The sequence below is a fragment of the Pseudophryne corroboree genome, chromosome 5, assembly GCF_028390025.1.
Source record: "Pseudophryne corroboree isolate aPseCor3 chromosome 5, aPseCor3.hap2, whole genome shotgun sequence".
NCBI classification, from domain to species: domain Eukaryota; kingdom Metazoa; phylum Chordata; class Amphibia; order Anura; family Myobatrachidae; genus Pseudophryne; species Pseudophryne corroboree.
The window spans coordinates 820,947,479-820,959,329 of record NC_086448.1 but is presented as its reverse complement, the minus strand read 5'-3'; the positions used below and the strand labels follow the sequence as shown (position 1 = coordinate 820,959,329).

Sequence of the window (11,851 nt, the reverse complement as noted above, 5' to 3'; positions counted from 1 at the left end):
CAGTGCTTTTTAATATCTTTATTGGTGACATTGCAAATGGCATTAAAGGGAAAGTATGCCTTTTTGCAGATGACACAAAGGTATGCAACAGGGTAGACACACCAGGTGGGGTAAAACAAATGATTGAGGATCTAGGTAGACTAGAGGAATGGTCAAGAGTCTGGCAATTACAGTTTAATGCCAAAAAATGCAAAATCATGCACTTGGGTCTCAAAAATCCTAAAGCTAAATACAGTATTAATGGCACTATACTGGAAACTACTGAGGAGGAAAGGGATCTAGGAGTCACTATTTCAGATGACTTAAAGGCAGGTAAGCAATGTAACAAGGCATTGAGGAAGGCTAGTCAGATGCTTGGCTGCATTGGGAGAGGAATCAGCAGCAGAAAGAAAGAAGTAATAATGCCACTGTATAGGTCATTGGTACGGCCTCATCTAGAATACTGTATTCAGTTCTGGAGGCCATATCTTCAAAAGGATATTAATACATTAGAAACTGTACAAAGGAGGGCAACTAAAATGGTGCATGGCCTACATCACAAAACATACCCAGAAACACTAAGAAATCTCAATATGTATAGTTTGGAGCAGAGAAGGGAAAGGGGGGACATGATAGAAACTTTCAAATATATCAAGGGTTTTAACAAAGTCCAGGAGGGAAACATTCTCCAAATGAAGAAAAGCAAAAGGACACGAGGACATGCACTGAGACTGGAGGGGGGGAGGTTCAGGGGAAATTTGCGGAAAAATTATTTCACAGAAAGGGTAGTGGACAAGTGGAATAGCCTCCCATCAGAGGTGGTAGAGGCTAAGACAGTAGAGCAATTTAAACATGCATGGGATAGACATAAGGATATCCTTACAAAGAAATAAGGATCAAATAAGGTTAGAGATAAAAAATAATAATAATAAAAAAAAAAAAAGGGGCAGACTAGATGGGCCAAGTGGTTCTTATCTGCCGACAAATTCTATGTTTCTATCTACCTCTAAGGGCATTAGTCTGGCTGATTGTGAGCTGACACTTGCTTCTGTGGGCTACAGTTTAGGATCTGCAGATTTCCAGCAAAGTGCAGTGACCGGAGTCACCAAAGTGGAGCATCCTTTAATGTACTGCCTAAAGCTGGGTCCACACTTGTTCGATCCTGGCTAACTAGGTAAAGCGCTCTCGATCAGCCAAGCTCTTGTGTATCCAGCTGTGACCCTTGTGACTCCCTGTGAGGCGGGGATGTGGTGAGATCCACCCCTTCTCCTGAGGCTCCACCCCATTTCCCTGAGGCCCCACCCCCTTTTGCTGTGGCCGTGCCACTACTAAAGTTGGGAGGCATGATCTAACGTATCCAGGCTGTGTTACTTGTCTGCTGTAATGTACTGTTCTCTGTACTGTACTGTTTTACACTGTGCTGTCTTATTGTTTTGCCCTCTGTATGACACTGCAGACCACTCATGACGCCCTACTGTATATGGGATACGGTCGTTAGATCGACCCAACTTAGGTCGTCAATCATTGGGTCAACACCAATAGGTCGACATGCGTTAGGTCTACAGGGTAACTAGGTCGACATGGTCATTAGGTCGACATGTACTAGGTCGATAGGTCTAAAGGTTGACATGAGGTTTTTTAAATAATATTTTGGATTTTTTCAATACTTGACGATCCACGTGGACTACGATTGGAACGGTAACCTGTGCCAAGCGAAGCGACAGCAGAGCGGGCACCTTGCCCGAAGCGAGCCATGCGAGGGGACGCGGTGCACTAATTGGGGTTCCCCGTCACTTTACGAAGAAAACGACACCCAAAAAAATTCCAAAAAATCATGTCAACCTTTTCACCTGTCGACCTAGTACAGGTCGACCTAACAGCCATGTCGACCTAGTTACTCTGTCAACCTAACGCATGTCGACCTATCGTGGTTGACTCAATGACTGTCGACCTAAGTTGAGTCGACCCAACGACCCATACCCCTGTATATATAAATATCATTAATAATAAAAATGATGATAAAAATAATAATGCTCTACATATAACTGAATGTTCTATATAAGACCAATTTTAAAATACTTTATTCATTTTACATACAGTAATGTAACTACTGCTGTTTCAATGTGCCACATAAACGCAGGCTGACGCCTACACGGAAAAATGAAGAAAACACAACAGTTTAGCAAATGTTGAATGAATCCATAAAGAAGTCAGAAGAATGTATCAGAATAAAAAAAAAATTTTTTATGTAAAAATAATATTTTCAGGAGTAATTAAAAGAGTCAGAATGCCTTCAAAATGGACGAGTACGGCAAGCCAGTAGCAACACATGTGTGGACAAGTCTGCGGTGAAATGAGATAGGACAACATGTTCCAGTCCGGACGTATAAACATTAGCAATTGCGCAAAGTCGTGATGTGAAGCTCCGGCTCATCTGGCGTGGGAACACCGTGGCGTCAAACACACCTCTCTACGAAATGAGGCTCTTACGTTCTATTTGTACTCTGCAATAAAATGTGGAAACAATTATCCGCAAGAGAATATAATGAAAAAAAGGTCAATGTCATCTGTCTAATATAAAAAGCTGCCAGAAGGTTTATATTTACTTCTAGATGTACTTCTGCTGCCGAGATTGTGAGAACTGATGTCTAATCTTTTTAACTTTTATTTTTTTATTAGATTATTGCTCAAATTTTAATAGCAGAAATTTCAGGGAAGAGCGTTTTATACCCCTCGTGGAGGTCAGATGAGGAGGACGTTGTATCGGAGAATGCTGAGAAAATCCAATCATTGCTGGATCACCCAATAGACAAGTCGGCTCATTGCGCAATTCTACATTCTCGTTCCCACATAGCAATAAGCAGCGTTGATCTGCCTGCATTATGTGCTGCTACTTTTGGGGGTGGGTGGGGTGTAAAAAATGTAACATCTGGAAATGAAAAGTTAGGAAAAAAAGAAAATATTTACAGGGAATTACTTCATTTAAATTCAAGAGTTCATAGGCTGCGATAGTGCCGGCAATATTATCCAATGTAAGAGATCAATCATCTGCCAGCGTATGGAAGGTCGTATAGACAGATCTAAGTGCAAACTGTGCCTCTGACAGCTGCTGGTGCACAGAACAGAGGGAACCGTCACACATAGACAAATATCATGTAAAGTGATCTGATGCCACCAACTGTGGGGTGTATACATGTTATTTCAACCTTGGATATGTCTGTAAATCGTGTACATGTATTACTAGTCCCTGCACCCTTTAGGTGTTTTTTTTTACTACAATAAGCAGGGCCAATGTTTTGGAAACACATAGAAACATCGAATTTTATGGCAGATAAGAACAACTTGGCCCATCTAGGCTGCTCCTTTTTTTATCCTTTAGGTAATCTCAACCCTTTTTGAACGTTAATTCTTGGTAAGGATATTCATATGTCTATCCCATGCATGTTTAACCTACTCTACAGTCTTAGCCTCTACCACCTCTGATGGGAGGCTATTCCACTTATCCACTACCCTTTCTGTGAAGTAAGTTTTTCATAAATTTCCCCTGAACCTGCCTCCCTCCAGTCTCAGTGTATGTCCTCGTGTCCTATTGCTTCTCTTCCTTTGAAGAATGTTTCCCTGCTGAACTTTGTTAAGACCCTTGATATATTTGAAAGTTTCTATCATGTCCCCCGTTTCTCTTCTCTCCTCCATACTATACATGTTAAGATCTTATAGCCTTTCCGGGTAAGTTGTGTGATGTAGGCCATGCACCATTTTAGTTGCCCTTCTTTGTACACTCTCTAATGTATTTATATCCTTCTGAAGATATGGTCTCCAGAACTGGACACAGTATTCTAGATGAGGCCGTACCAATGACCTATACAGTGGCATTATCACTTCTTTCTTCCTGCTACTGATTCCTCTCCCAATGCAACCAAGCATCTGACTAGCCTTCCTCATGCTTTGTTGCATTGCTTTCCTGCCTTTAAGTCACTGAAATAGTGAATCCTAAATCTCTTTCCTCCTCAGTAGTTTCCATTATAGTACCCTTGATACTATACTTAGCCTTTGGGTTTTTGAGACCCGAATGCATGATTTTGCATTTTCTCTGACGTCCTAAGTGGATGCTGGGTACTCCGTAAGGACCATGGGGAATAGCGGCTCCGCAGGAGTCTGGGCACATCTAAAAGAAAGCTTTAGGACTATCTGGTGTGCACTGGCTCCTCCCCCTATGACCCTCCTCCAAGCCTCAGTTAGATCTCTGTGCCCGAACGAGAAGGGTGCACACTAGGGGCTCTCCTGAGCTTCTTAGTGAAAGTTTTAGTTTAGGTTTTTTATTTTCAGTGAGTCCTGCTGGCAACAGGCTCACTGCATCGAGGGACTAAGGGGAGAAGAAGCGAACTCACCTGCGTGCAGAGTGGATTGGGCTTCTTGGCTACTGGACACCATTAGCTCCAGAGGGATCGAACACAGGCCCAGCCTCGGAGTCCGGTCCCAGAGCCGCGCCGCCGGCCCCCTTACAGAGCCAGAAGAGTGAAGAGGTCCGGAAAAATCGGCGGCAGAAGACGTCCTGTCTTCAACAAGGTAGCGCACAGCACTGCAGCTGTGCGCCATTGCTCTCAGCACACTTCACACTCCGGTCACTGAGGGTGCAGGGCGCTGGGGGGGGCGCCCTGAGACGCAATAAAAACACCTTACATGGCAAAAAATACATCACATATAGCTCCTGGGCTATATGGATGCATTTAACCCCTGCCAGAATATACAGAAAAACGGGAGATAAGGCCGCCGGAAAGGGGGCGGAGCCTATCTCCTCAGCACACTGGCGCCATTTTCCCTCACAGCTCAGTTGGAGGGAAGCTCCCTGGCTCTTCCCTGCAGTCACTACACTACAGAAAGGGTTAAAAAAAGAGAGGGGGGCACTAATTAGGCGCAGTATTAAAACATACAGCAGCTATAAGGGGAAAAACACTTATATAAGGTTATCCCTGTATATATATAGCGCTCTGGTGTGTGCTGGCAAACTCTCCCTCTGTCTCCCCAAAGGGCTAGTGGGGTCCTGTCCTCTATCAGAGCATTCCCTGTGTGTGTGCTGTGTGTCGGTACGTTTGTGTCGACATGTATGAGGAGAAAAATGATGTGGAGACGGAGCAGAGTGTCTGTAAAGGTGATGTCACCCCCTAGGGGGTCGACACCTGAGTGGATGAACTGTTGGAAGGAATTACGTGACAGTGTCAGCTCTGTATAAAAGACAGTGGTTGACATGAGACAGCCGGCTACTCAGCTTGTGCCTGTCCAGACGTCTCATAGGCCGTCAGGGGCTCTAAAGCGCCCGTTACCTCAGATGGCAGATACAGACGCCGACACGGATACTGACTCCTGTGTCGACGGTGAAGAGACAACCGTGATTTCCAGTAGGGCCACACGTTACATGATTGAGGCAATGGAAAATGTTTTACACATTTCTGATAATACGAGTACCACCAAAAAGGGGTATTATGTTCGGTGAGGGAAAAACTACCTGTAGTTTTCCTGAATCTGAGAAATAAAATGAGGTGTGTGATGATGCGTGGGTTTCCCCCCGATAACAATTGATATTTTCTAAAAAGTTATTGGCAGTATACCCTTTCCCGCCAGAGGTTAGGATGCGTTGGGAACACCCCCTAGGGGGGATAAGGCGCTCACACGCTTGTAAGAACAAGGGCTCTACCCTCTCCTGAGATGGCCGCCCTTAAGGATCCTGCTGATAGAAAGCAGGAGGGTATCCTAAAATGTATTTACACACATACTGGTGTTATACTGCGACCAGCAATCGCCTCAGCCTGGATGTGCAGTGCTGGGTTGGCGTGGTCGGATTCCCTGACTGGAAATATTGATATCCTAGATAAGGACAGTATATTATGGCCTATAGAGCATTTAAAAGATGCTTTTCTATATATATATGCATGATGCACAGCGGAATATTTGCCGACTGGCATCAAGTATAAGTGCGTTGTCCAATTCTACCAGTAAAGTGGTCAGGTGATGCGGATTCCAAAAGGCATTTGGAAGTATTGCTTTTGAAAGGGGACTTTTGGGGTCGGTCTTTCAGACCTGGTGGCCACGGTAACAGCTGGGAAATCCACGTTTGTACCTCAGGTCGCCTCTCAAAATAAGACGCCGTATTATCAGGCGCAGTCCTTTGTTGGCAAGCGGACAAAAGGTTCCTCTTTTCTGCTCGTGACAGAGGGAGAGGAAAAAGGCTGCAGAGATCAGCCAGTTCCCAGGAACAGAAACCTTTTCCCGCCTCTGCCAAGCCCTCAGTAGGACGCTAGGGCTTTACAAGCTCAGGCACGGTGGGGGCCCGTTCTCAATGAATTTCAGTGCGCAGTGGGCTCACTCGCAAGTAGACCCCTGGATCCTTCAGGTAATATCTCAGGGGTACAAATTGGAATTCGAGACGTCTCCCCCTCGCCGTTTCCAAAAGTCGGCTTTACCGACGTCTCCCTCTGACAGGGAGGCAGTTTTGTAAGCCATTCACAAGCTGTATTCCCAGCAGGTGATAATCAAGGTACCCCTCCTGCAACAGGGAACGGGGTATTATTCCACACTATTGTGGTACCGAAGCCAGACGGCTCGGTGAGACCGATTCTAAATCTAAAATCTTTGAACACTTACATACAGAGGTTCAAATTCAAGATTGAGTCACTCAGAGCAGTGATTGCAAACCTGGAAGAAGGGGACTACATGATGTCTCGGGACATCAAGGATGCTTACCTTCATGTCAAAATTTACCCTTCTCACCAAGGGTACCTCAGGTTATAGTACAGAACTGTCACTATCAGTTCAGACGCTGCCGTAGGGATGGTCCACGGCACCCCGGGTCGTTACCAAGGTAATGGCCGAAATAATGATATTCTTTCGAAGGAAAGGAATTTTAGTTATCCCTTACTTGGACGATTCCCTGATAAGGGTAAGATCCAGGGAACAGTTGGAGGTCGGTGTAGCACTATCTCAGGTAGTGTTGCGGCAGCACGATTGGATTCTCAATATTCCAAAATCGCAGCTGGTTCCGACGACTTGTCTTCTGTTCCTAGGGATGATCCTGGACACAGTCCAGAAAAAAGGTGTTTCTCCCGGAAGAGAAAGCCAGGGAGTTATCCGAGCTAGTCAGGAACCTCCTAAAACCGAGCCAAGTCTCAGTGCATCAATGCACAAGGGTTCTGGGTAAAAATGGTGGCTTCCTATGAAGCAGTCCCATTCGGTAGATTCCACGCAAGAACTTTCCAGTGGGACCTACTGGACAAATGGTCCGGGTCGCATCTTCGGATGCATCAGCGGATAACCCTGTCACCAAGGACAAGGGTATCCATCCTGTGGTGGTTGCAGAGTGCTCATCTTCTAGAGGGCCGCAGATTCGGCATTCAGGACTGGGTCCTGGTGACCACGGATGCCAGCCTGCGAGGCTGGGAAGCAGTCACACAGGGAAGGAATATCCAGGGCTTATGGTCAAGCCTGGAGACATCACTTCACATAAATATCCTGAAGCTAAGGGTCATTTACAATACTCTAAGCTTAGCAAGACCTCTGCTTCAAGGTCAGCCGGTGTTGATCCAGTCGGACAACATCACGGCAGTCACCCACGTAAACAGACAGGGTGGCACAAGAAGCAGGAGGGCAATGGCAGAAGCTGCAAGGATTCTTCGCTGGGCGGAAAATCATGTGATAGCACTGTCAGCAGTATTCATTCCGGGAGTGGACAACTGGGAAGCAGATTTCCTCAGCACGACCTCCACCCGGGAGAGTGGGGACTTCACACGGAAGTCTTCCACATGATTGTGAACCATTGGGAAAAACCAAAGGTGGACATGATGGCGTCCCGCCTCAACAAAAAACTGGACAGGTATTGCGCCAGGTCAAGGGACCCTCAGGCAATAGCTGTGGACGCTCTGGTAACACCGTGGGTGTACCAGTCAGTGTATGTGTTCCCTCCTCTTCCTCTCATACCCAAGGTACTGAGAATTATAAGACGGAGAGGAGTAAGAACTATACTCGTGGCTCCGGATTGGCCAAGGAGGACTTGGTACCCGGAACTTCAAGAGATGCTCACAGAGGACCCATGGCCTCTGCCGCTAAGAAAGGACTTGCTTCAGCAAGGACCCTGTCTGTTCCGAGACTTACCGCGGCTGCGTTTGACGGCATGGCGGTTGAACGCCGGATCCTAAGGGAAAAGGCATTCCGGAAGAGGTCATACCTACCCTGGTCAAAGCCAGGAAGGAGGTGACCGCACAACATTATCACCGCATTTGGCGAAAATATGTTGCGTGGTGTGAGGCCAGGAAGGCCCCCACGGAGGAATTTCAACTGGGTCGATTCCTGCATTTCCTGCAAACAGGAGTGTTTATGGGCCTCAAATTGGGGTCCATTAAGGTTCAAATTTCGGCCCTGTCGATTTTCTTCCAGAAAGAATTGGTTTCAGTTCCTGAAGTCCAGACATTCGTCAAGTGAGATATGCATATATCTCCCCCTTTTGTGCCTCCAGTGGCACCGTGGGATCTCAACGTAGTTCTGGGATTCCTCAAATCACATTGGTTTGAACCGCTCAAATCTGTGGATTTAAAATATCTCACATGGAAAGTGACCATGCTGTTGGCCCTGGCCTCGGCCAGGCGAGTGTCAGAATTGGCGGCTTTGTCTCACAAAAGCCCATATCTGATTTTCCATTCGGACAGGGCAGAACGGCGGACTCGTCCCCAGTTTCTCCCTAAGGTGGTGTCAGCGTTTCACCTGAACCAACCTATTGTGGTGCCTGCGGCTACTAGGGACTTGGAGGACTCCAAGTTGCTAGACGTTGTCAGGGCCCTGAAAATATATGTTTCCAGGACGGCTGGAGTCAGGAAAACTGACTCGCTGTTTATCCTGTATGCACCCAACAAGCTGGGTGCTCCTGCTTCTAAGCAGACTATTGCTCGTTGGATTTGTAGTACAATTCAGCTTGCACATTCTGTGGCAGGCCTGCCACAGCCAAAAATCTGTAAATGCCCATTCCACAAGGAAGGTGGGCTCATCTTGGGCGGCTGCCCGAGGGGTCTCGGCTTTACAACTTTGCCGAGCTGCTACTTGGTCAGGGGCAAACACGTTTGCAAAATTCTACAAATTTGATACCCTGGCTGAGGAGGACCTGGAGTTCTCTCATTTGGTGCTGCAGAGTCATCCGCACTCTCCCGCCCGTTTGGGAGCTTTGGTATAATCCCCATGGTCCTTACGGAGTACCCAGCATCCACTTAGGACGTCAGAGAAAATAAGAATTTACTTACCGATAATTCTATTTCTCGTAGTCCGTAGTGGATGCTGGGCGCCCATCCCAAGTGCGGATTGTCTGCAATACTGGTACATAGTTATTGTTACCAAAAAAATTGGGTTATTGCTGTAGTGAGCCATCTTTTCTAGAGGCTCCTCTGTTATCATGCTGTTAACTGGGTTCAGATCACAAGTTGTACAGTGTGATTGGTGTGGCTGGTATGAGTCTTACCCGGGAATCAAAATCCTTCCTTATTGTGTACGCTCGTCCGGGCACAGTATCCTAACTGAGGCCTCGAGGAGGGTCATAGGGGGAGGAGCCAGTGCACACCAGATAGTCCTAAAGCTTTCTTTTAGATGTGCCCAGACTCCTGCGGAGCCGCTATTCCCCATGGTCCTTACGGAGTACCCAGCATCCACTACGGACTACGAGAAATAGAATTATCGGTAAGTAAATTCTTATTTTTTATCATTAAACTGTAGTTGTCACGCGCTTGACCATTTCTCAAGCCTACCTAGGTCATCAATTATTTGTTTTACCCTTCCCGGTGTGTCTACTCTGTTGCAAATCTTTGTATCATCCGCAAAAATGCATATTTCACCATGTGCCCTTATTTATCAATGAGTGATACATTTCACTGTGAGTGATAAATTGCACCAGCCAATAAGCTCCTAACTTCCGTGTCACAGGCTGGGTTTGAAAAATGACAGTTTGGAGTGGATTGGCTGGTGCCATTTATCACTCACGGTGAAATTTATCACTCATTGATAAATAAGGACAATGGTTTTATATTCATAGTCACAGTCGATAATGAGGTTATTTGAAAACTATAGTTATTACTTATTTATGCTGCTGTCTGTTACAAAAATAAGGGGCTCATTTATCAACGAGTGATAAAACTCACTGTGATTGATAAAAACTTGTGTATGATAAATGGTGCTCCAGCTGTCCAACTGTCATGTGTTTGAGAAGTGACAGTTGTGAGTTGCTTGGCTGGAGCACCATTTATCATATGCAATGAGTTTTATCATTCACAACAAGTTTTATCACTCGTTGATAAATGGGCCCCTAAGCTTGTGTTAAAGTTGTTTTTAGTGTATTGCTCCATTTACCACTCCACATCCTATAGTCTTACAATTGGATGTCTCGTGCACCACAGAGGCACTCTATGGTAATCATACCCCAATTGTGAGCTTGGGATGTAGGCAGTGCCAGATTAAGGTCCTCATGGGCCTGGAGCTGAAATTTCTGAAGGGCCTATTAGTATTATGTGCCACTGCAGCGGGTGTGACCAGTGGGTGTGTGTCCACTGATGTGGGAGTGTGATGTATATATATTTGATGTGTGTGTGTGTGTGTGTGTGTGTGTGTGTGTGTGTGTGTATATATATATATATATATATATATATCATACTTGTCTACCTGACCCTCTCCATGAGGGAGAAAATGCTCTGTTCCTGGACTTTCCTGGTAATGTATGATTGCCATCACCTGTGATGAAACACCTTTCTTATCAATTGCCTAGCTCACCACAGGTGATGGCAATCATACATTACCAGGAAAGTCCAGGAACAGAGCATTTTCTCCCTCATGGAGAGGGTCAGGTAGGCAAGTATGGTGTATATACAGTATGTATGTGTGTGCAGGGCCGTAACTAGGTGTGTGCGAGAGGGGCCTCGCACACAGCGCAGAGCCCTGGGGAGCGCAGTCACGGCACCTGTGTCCCATACTGTGTCTCGACTCCTCCTACTCCTGGCCTCTACTACGTCCCTGTGCCATGTGTACAAGCTGGAACGGCTCCTGCATTTAGCGCCTCAGCCACGATCCATCCGGTCAGTGCAGTGGAGAGAATGGGCTTGCCTCTCCCTCCCATTAATCAGTGCTTCAACTAACCTGTGGTGTCCTGCACTTCAGCTGGGAGTCTGACTAGCAGCAGCGATGGAGGTAAGCTTCGGGCCGTGAGTCTGTGAGAGATCATCCACACAGCTCCAGCCTCCTCCGCTGACCTGCACTGACAGCTGAGTGCCTCAGCAGCCTTCGAGCTGCAGATCGCTGGACACGGCTAGTGGCTACACAAGCATTGAAAAGCGCAGACCAATACAAGTGAGTCCATATTGTACTGCAGTATTGGTCCCTGGGGAGCTGTATTGTAACAGGCACAGTGGACAATAGGACACAGAGGAAGAGGGGTCAGGGAGTGTTATGCTTAATTGCACTTTCTACCAATTTAACCTTTTCAGTGCACTTTATGCTGCTTGAAACATGTAGTCCAAATTTTGATGGTTCTTAACTTTTAAAGGTATTTAAAGTTTAATGAAGTTGCAACATTAATACGTTTTTACTTTTTAGCTTCAACTGGGGGAATGACTATATAGCTGCTACATACTACCATATTGTACTGACATACTGTAAGTCACTTATCAGCACTGATTTGATTTTGAGACAGCAGATTCTTTTATGCTATGTATTAATTTTGTATGGGTATAGATGGCAGGGCCGTTACTATGTGTGCACAGATGGTGCCTTGCCCATCGCGCATTTTCCCTGCGGGCGCACCATCTGCATCCACCCTGACTGGCCGGCTCTGGATGCGGTAACAGCTGCAGCGCTG

The 11,851-nt window shown here is 46.2% G+C and overlaps 1 long non-coding RNA gene across 1 annotated transcript; it reads right to left on the bottom strand.

Moving 5' to 3' along the window:
* Window positions 1–2,044: 2,044 nt before the first annotated feature.
* On the bottom strand, window positions 2,045–11,350 carry LOC134928601 (uncharacterized). The gene is made up of 2 exons (XR_010177954.1): window positions 11,134–11,350; window positions 2,045–2,483 (listed from the first exon to the last, which is right to left on the bottom strand). It is a non-coding gene; the product is annotated as an uncharacterized LOC134928601 (long non-coding RNA).
* Between the last annotated feature and the right edge of the window lie 501 nt (window positions 11,351–11,851).